At 43.3% G+C, this 7925-nt stretch overlaps 1 protein-coding gene across 1 annotated transcript in view; it reads left to right on the top strand.

Moving 5' to 3' along the window:
• Positions 1-1755: 1755 nt before the first annotated feature.
• PTP4A3 (protein tyrosine phosphatase 4A3) overlaps positions 1756-7925 on the top strand; it is a 96455-nt gene continuing 90285 nt past the window's right edge. Inside the window, exon 1 of the mRNA XM_042464560.1 lies at positions 1756-1882. The gene's annotated coding sequence lies outside the window, so the exon portion shown is untranslated. The remainder of the gene's footprint in view (positions 1883-7925) is intronic.

Genomic DNA, 7925 nt, shown 5'->3' with positions numbered 1-7925 from the left:
TAAAATTATCAGTTTAGAGGCAAGGTACAATTACAAAATCCACGGATTTGCATTTGTGTGACTCTGTACACCTTTGGGGTCCCTTGGAAAGCCATCTGATGTCATGCAGACCACATCCCAAACATGAAGGTTGGTAATTTGCAGCCTGAACCTTGATCCTAATCCAGCAAAGTTTAGTCATCGTTGAGTCCCATTTCACAGTGGTCTGAGTCCTTTTCGGTTCATTGCTACTGTAAAGCTCTGTTATGCTAGCATTTGCAATTTCCCATGGCATGAAGAAGACAGGAGTTGTTCTTTGGAGGGGAAGGCTGCCAGCTACAAGCGGCCTGTTTCTCCAGTGCCCAGCTTTGGGGGTGAGTTCTCAAAACCAGGGTGTTACAGAAAATCTTGTTGGAAAAGTATTGTCCTAGTAAAGCGATAACTTTGCTGCCATGGCTCAATGCTATGGAATTCTGGGTTTTGTAGTATTATGAGCTGCTTATCCTTCTCTGTCAGAGTGCTCTGGTACCACAACAAATGACACGTCCCAGGATTCCATAGGATGGAGCCATGACAGTTATACTGGTGTCCAGGATGGTGGGGATTTTTTGTTGTTGTTGTTGTTTTTGGTCTATTTGCAAGATTTCTTTAGGGAGGGTTTGGTGTTGCCTTCAGTTTTTCATGTCCAAGCAGATATTTGAACCCAGGTCTCCCAGAATCCTATTCAATATTCAGATGACTACAGCATGCTAGTTCTCAGATTTGTGTACAAAAGTGTAATACAGAAGGTTGCTTTAAGAGTATTTGGATTGTAAATACCAGTAGTGTGCTTGAGAGCAGGAAAATAAATGAAAATATCCTACCTCAATAGCGGGTGACTTTTTAATAATAATAATAAAATTTATTTATATAGCGCTATTCCATGGATCATAGCAGTTTACAGCATAATAAAAACAATTTAAACACACAATATTCAATAAAATAGCGATATAAAAACAAGGGCTGGCAGTATCAGCTGGATTTTTGAAACACTAGGTCAGGGGTACGCAACCTGCGGCCCGCGGGCCGGATGCGGCCCGGCGAGGCCTTGGGACTGGCCCCAGCCTGGTCCTGCCGCCGATTGCCGCCGGGGCCTTTGGCGTCTCGCGCGAGGGGCATGATGGGGCAATTGTCTATAGAAGCCTCAGAAACATGCATTTATCTTAACATTTTTTTAAAAATCAGCAAATTTTTTCGTGTGACCTCCATTTTTTATTTAAAAAGTGCCCTCCGTTTGAAAATTTTGTCCTACATTTGTCCCGGTTTATTTATTTATTTAAATTTTTTTTAAAAAAAAAAATTATTTAATTATTTATTTTTTGGCTTCGGCCCCCCAGTTGTCTGAGGGACAGCAGCCCGGCCCCCGGCTCAAAAGGGTTGCCTACCCCTGCACTAGGTCTACCACATGGTTGCATCATGTAAAGTTCTGAATGGGTATACATTAATTCTGGTTTGTAACCCTTGCATTGAATGGTACTGTTGCACAACTACATCCAGTTACCAAATGTACAGCTGAATGCATAACCCAGTGCATGTTTGCATCTGTGTGCATTGGCACTACATATGCAATTCTGAACAGCTTCAGCTGAATGTGGCCTTTCCCGATTGGAGAAAAATATCAGACTATTTCCATACAGGAACTTACACAGGAGTAAGACACTTGCAGAGTTCCACCTTTAATTTTAAAAGTCTAGGATAGTGGGCACACAGTTTCACACCTCTTTCTCTTGACAGGTGTGGATCATGGATGGATGGTGACTTAGGAAAGTGCTGAGGATGAAAATAATTGGATGGAGATGAAATTACTGCGGCCGACACTTGGATATGTCGAGGGGCTTTTCTGGACATCTGTGTTATAATTTAGGTAAGTCATTGTCTCGTTCCTGGTCATCTTCCTTGGGCAAAAAGTAAATTATCCCAAGTAACTAAGGCCGGTTACAGACCGGCACTCCCATTTTAAAAAGGGGGCGTCTCTTCTAGAAGCCCCTGGGTCTAATACGGACTCTGTCCGTACAATATGGCGCTGGCCGTTCCACACGGCCGGCGCCATCTTTACATATCGGACGCTGTGCATCCGAACGTGTCGCGGCACCTGTGACGTCGCGAATGCGCCCCAGGCGCCTCGCGACGTCTCAGAGGTACCGCAGAAAGAAGCTCCATTTTGGAGCTTCTTTTTTGCTCCGTAAGGGAGCCGCGCGGTGTGGCTGCGACGGCTCCCTTACGGAGCAAACAGAGGCGGTGGCAGACCGCCTCAAAGCGGCGATCTATAGCCCGCCTAAAGAATATATTGTAGTTTAAACTGCTCTCAAGCCAACTTTGTAGCCAAGCTTCCATTGACTTCAGAACTACTAAAATTTGGACATGTTGTTTATAAGTCCAGAGTAGGAGTCATGTAGCCCACCAGATTTTTTCAACTGCAGCTCCCAGCATTCCTTAGCACAGACTGATTCTAGAATCCCTTAGACTTGTATATCTGAAGAGTTCAGAATTCTCACCTCTGTCTCAGGCAGCAGCTTGGTTGCGTTGGGCTCATTTTATGCTATGATTTTGGGCAACAGTTGTTTTATTCCTTGACACTGCAGTGTCAAGGCAAGAGGAAAGTTGCTTGGAATTGTGGCATGTTGTGTATCCCTCCTGCATGGGAACTGCAATGAGGAGGAGCACAGAAATTGTTCCTTTTTAGTGTTGGATAAAGATGACTTGTTCCTTAAATGGTTCAATAGATTTTAATTGTATGCTACCCTGAAATCCCATGATGTAGGATGGGATATAAATATAATAAGTAACAACAACATGATGGTGATGATTCTCTCTTAAGCCATATTGATAGGCAACCAGTTAATAGCATAAGACATTTGCTGAATCAGACTTGACGGCTATCTAATCCAGCATTCTGTCAGTGACCAATGAGATACCCCAATGGATAGCCCATAAGTACGCCATAAGTACAAATGTGGAGAGCCAGCATTGTGTAATGGTTTGAGAGTTAGACTAGGACACTGAGAGAATCCTTGCTTGGCCATGGAAGCTTAACTGGTGGCCTTGGACACTCTCTCAGCCTTAGAGGAAGACAACAGCAAACCCACTCTGAACAAATCTTGGCAAAAAAAGCCAGTGATAACTTTGTCTTGGCGTTAACTGTAAGTCAGAAAAGATTTGAAGACACGTGACAACAAAGTACAACTACACCCTCCATCTTGTATTCTCTAGCAAAAATTTGGTCTTTCTGGTTCTGGTCATATGCGGGCGCATATGCTGAAAACTGTGCACCAGAAAAAGCAGTGGCATGCACGCCTGTGGCATGCACAAGCCCCATTGTTTTCACTGGGGCTCAAGCATTCCCAGAATTTCCCTCTTGCGCTTGGAGTGGTGGTGTCTAGAACGGATCCCCTGCATAAGGGAAGGGCGCTCTTCATAGTCATAACTAGTAATGATCCCTGAATTTATGTAATCCCCTTTTAAAGCCCTTCAAGTTGGCAACCGTCACTGCTTTTTATCCAATCATTCAGCATAGTATCCAAAGCAGCTTACCACTGCATCTTGCAGTACTCAGTTGCATACTTTAGCAACACACACAGTGTGAAATTGTATCCCCTTCTGTCCTTCCCTTACCTGATCATTCATCCAATTAATATGTGCAGTTTGGATATCTACAACTGTGTTGCCCTGAGAATGTTGCCGATATACAATGCACACCAAAGCTGAGAGTTGTTGCAGCGATGTTATGTTGTTGCTCTTAAAATTAAGAAGATGGAAGGAAATTCTCTTGATAGGTCTGTACCTTAAGTATCCAGTTATGCATTCAGCATTGAATGGGTGCCGTAAAACTCTGAAAGCAAGCTTGCAAGGGATGGATTCCTATCTTGTGCATCACAGACAACAGAGTGCTGTGCACCATTTTCAGATACATGCAAATACAATAAGAATGTTAGAAGGAGCAGATACAAAAGGGACCACCCTGGACTTTTGGCTAATGATCTGAATTTCAAAGGAAGCTTTCAAAACCACATTAGAAAAGCAGTTCTAATAGCAAAGAAGCATGGTGGAAGGAAGGGGGACTGGCTCTGAATTGTTAACTGGGAACAGTGCTGGAGAACAGTTGGGTTGTCGAAAGGAGTCCCTCATGAGAACTTTAATCTTAAGTACTTCCACATGACCTCAATTGCTGGCAGATTAAGGGAGGCCTTTTCCGTTGCTGTGATTTTAAGAAGCTGCTGGATTGTATGCTTTTGACGGAGATTTGCATATTCCTTCTCCACCTGCCTTTCCAGGTATACAGTTGGCCCTTCATATCCATGAATTCAAGCATCCACAGCTTGGAAATGTTTTAAGTATGTGTATATATATATATATATATATATATCCCTAATAGGAAACCTTGATTTTGCCATTTTTATATAAAGTACACCATTTTATCACACAATTGTATTTAATGAGACTTGAATATCCATGGATTCGTCATGGCGGCAGCAGAAGGTGCTGGAACCAAACCCCAGTGAATAACCATTTCCTCTTGCACCAAGAGACAAAGGACGTTTCACTGCATCTCACTCTCTCTGTATCACTCTCCATATAAACCCCTCATGCTACTATTCGGTTTCTGTATTTCCATTTCAGTTAGCTCTGAAGGCTGTGTCTGTGTGAATTGCTACTGTTTGTGTGTGATTGCACTCGGCATCTTTCCAAATAAAATCCTCTTAATTCGCCCAAACCTTTAGTTCTGTTATTACCTGTATACACATGTGCCAAAGATGCTAAAAGTTACCTAGCCTCTTGCAAAGCTAATTTCTGCGACATTTAAAGTAACACTGACATACTTGGTGAGGACCCTTACAGTCACCCTTTCTTTGGGTAGCAATGTCAGGTTTGGGAATGTTCGAAAGCCTTTGAAGAAGAATGCAGAATTGAAAATAATAGTGCTTCAGTGTTTTTTGTTTTCATAAATAAAAATTGAGCTCAGCTGATTCTAAATTCTTTCCCACGCAGGTTTCCATCATTCCTCCTATTTTGCATACTTCCAGAAATATTGCTGTGTTTGCTCAGTGTGCATGGTTTGCAAAGCACGGAGGTTTAGGCTACCAGAATTTATGTTGAGTCAGCTTGTTGAATGCTTTGATCACATTTGGGTATTTCCATGCATGTCATCAAAGGCCACATGGGCTGGCAACCGGAGTTTAAAAAAGAAAAAGAAAGCTGAGAACATCCAGAAGTGAAATTACAATGTGGTAGTAGCTTTGCTTCAATAACTTTAAAGGAAATGGCAACTAAATAATATTGGGCCTCTTTTTCTTTGCAAAAGGGTGTCCATTTTTTTTGGGGGGGGGGCCTGTCATTCCAGGCCTCAAAGAATTTGGAAAACTTGTAAGTTGTTGTTTTTTTAATGGATTACAACTCCCAGAAGTCTCTTGGCCAACCTGGCAATTCCCTGGCTGAGGGATTGTGGGTTTATCCTGCAAAGGGGTCACTTTTCTGAACTCTGCTGAGAGCTGTAGTTTTGAGAGGGCAATTAAGGGCATCCTACATTAAGAAATCATAGAATCGGAAGAACCCACAATGGCCATCCAGTCCAACCCCCTGCCATGCAGGAACTGGAGTGGATCATTACAGCAGAGTTGGAAGCAGCTGACAGATTCCAACATGATTCCTAACCTTGGATTTTGTCTCTGCTGGTTGATTTTGCACAGCAATGGGACCTATGTTAGGAAAAGGAGTTTTCCTGTCATCAAGTAAAATGTGTGGTTTAGTACCTCTACTCCCTCCTCCTTTGCCTGATCTGTGAATATTAAGACTACAGCAGCAGCTACCACACTGCATAATTAATGTGTTTTGATACACTTTAACTGCCATGGCTCCATCCTGTGGAATCCTGTACTTTGTTGTGGCACCAGAGCTCTCTGACAAAGAAGGCTAAAATATAGTAATCTCACAAACTACAGATCCCAGAATTCCATAGCATTGAGCCATGGCAGTTAAGTTATGTCAGATTGCATTATTTCTGCAGTGTAGATGCAGCCAAAGAGAGAGAGCTAGAAAAGATGAAGAGCCTTAACTCCTGAAGAGTTTGCACCTTACCTTTTTATTTATTTACTATTTAATACATTTCTAATGAGAGACAGTGTGGCGTAGTGGTTTGAGTATTGGGCTACAACTCTGGGGACCAGGGTTTGATTCTCAGCTCACCCATAAAACCCTTTGGGTGACATTGGGCAGGTCACACTCTCTCAGCCTCAGACGATGGCAATGTCAAACCCCCTGTGAATGAATCTTGCCAACAAAATCCCAAGACCGCATCACCATAAGTTGGAAATGACATGAAGACACGACAACAACATTTATAATGTAAGAATTTTGTTGGAGTACAACACTTTCTCCATCCTGGGAAAAAGATGTCATAGGAAATAAAGTCATGCAAGCGCTTGTGGTTTTTCTGAGTTGGATTAAGTACAGTCTTTAGGGCAGTCAGTGTTTTTTCAACCACTCAGCCTTCTCTCTTTTGATTTTAAGAGTGGAGAACTAATGGACCATCATGCAACAGGCACTAGAGCACTGTGGCCTAAGGCCCTCACCAAACTACAAATCCCAGGATTTCATAGGATGGAGTCATGGAAGTTAAACTGATATGACTGCTGTAACTCCACATTTGCAGATAGATCCTTAACTGGAAGGACAGTGGGTATGGGTTTCAGTGATTCCTGTAGCCTTGGAAGAGCTAAAGAGAATTATTATGGCATGGAGAATTTCTGGAATAAGTGTGTCCCTGTGGGTTTTTCATAGAAGCAGCATTTCCTTGCTTTGGTGTGGTCCTTTCAACAGCAACGAAAAGCAGATTCTGTCATCCGTTACAGTCAAATTTCAAATGTACATCTGGCTTTTTTTCTAAAAAAATTACCACATTAATTTGGAAGTGAGCTCAGCTGAATAGGATCAGTTCCTATTAAATTCCTGTGGTGAGCTGGCATGGATGCATGGCAGCTTGGTGGTGGCACAAGCCAAATTGAGATCAAAGTGCCTGGTCTCCTTCGAACTTCAAACAGACAGGTGGAGAGATGGAGCAGGTTTTCCCTCTCTGCCATACGCAGGTGGAGTTTTGCACCTGGTGCCAGCCAGAGAGGCATGGCTGGGCTGACACCAGGCTGCCTCGCTGGCTGGTTGCCCTGTGCTGAGTGTGCAGCAGGCACAGCAACATCCCCCATCCCACAGTTCCTTTTGCAAGAAGCAAACCAAAGACCAGCTTGCTGATAACAATCATGTTATGCTGGCATCCTCCCCTGTAGCTCTCACATCCCTGCCTTCATCATTCTCCCACAGCCATTAGGAGAGCAGTTCTGCTTGGAGGTGAAAGCTCTGCTTTTCTGCTGTGCAGGTTCTGCAGAGGTCTTATCCTTCAACCTGCCCCAGTCTCTTGGTAAGTCAAAAGGTGGGGAAGGTGGAAAACTGATGGTTGTTAATCGCCATCCAATTGCCATATTCTGCTTTTGTCAGGGCTCACCAGGAATACTACATTCAGTTCTGGGCACTACAATTCCAAAAGGACGTTGGAAAGCTGGAGTGTGTCCAGAGGAGGGCAACCAAAATGAGGAAATGTCTGGAAACCATGCCCTAAGAGAAACAACTTAGAGAGCTGGGTATGTTTAGCCTGGACAAATGAAGATTAAGAGGTGATGAGATAGTTTAAATATTTGAAAGGACTTCATACTGAAGATAAGAGCAAATATATTTTCTGCAGTTCTAGGGAATAGGACCAAGAGCAATGGATTCAAGCTCCAGGAAAAGAGATTCCACCTCAACATTAAGAATGTCCCGACAGTAAGAGCTGTTTGGCAGTGGAATAGGCTGCCTTGGAGGGTGGTGGAGTCTCCATCTGGAGGCTTTTAAACAGAGCCAGGATGGTCAGCTGTCGGGTTGTG

The sequence above is a fragment of the Sceloporus undulatus genome, chromosome 4, assembly GCF_019175285.1.
Source record: "Sceloporus undulatus isolate JIND9_A2432 ecotype Alabama chromosome 4, SceUnd_v1.1, whole genome shotgun sequence".
NCBI classification, from domain to species: domain Eukaryota; kingdom Metazoa; phylum Chordata; class Lepidosauria; order Squamata; family Phrynosomatidae; genus Sceloporus; species Sceloporus undulatus.
The sequence above is the reverse complement of the archived record's forward strand: the minus strand, read 5'-3'. Positions and strand labels throughout refer to the sequence as shown.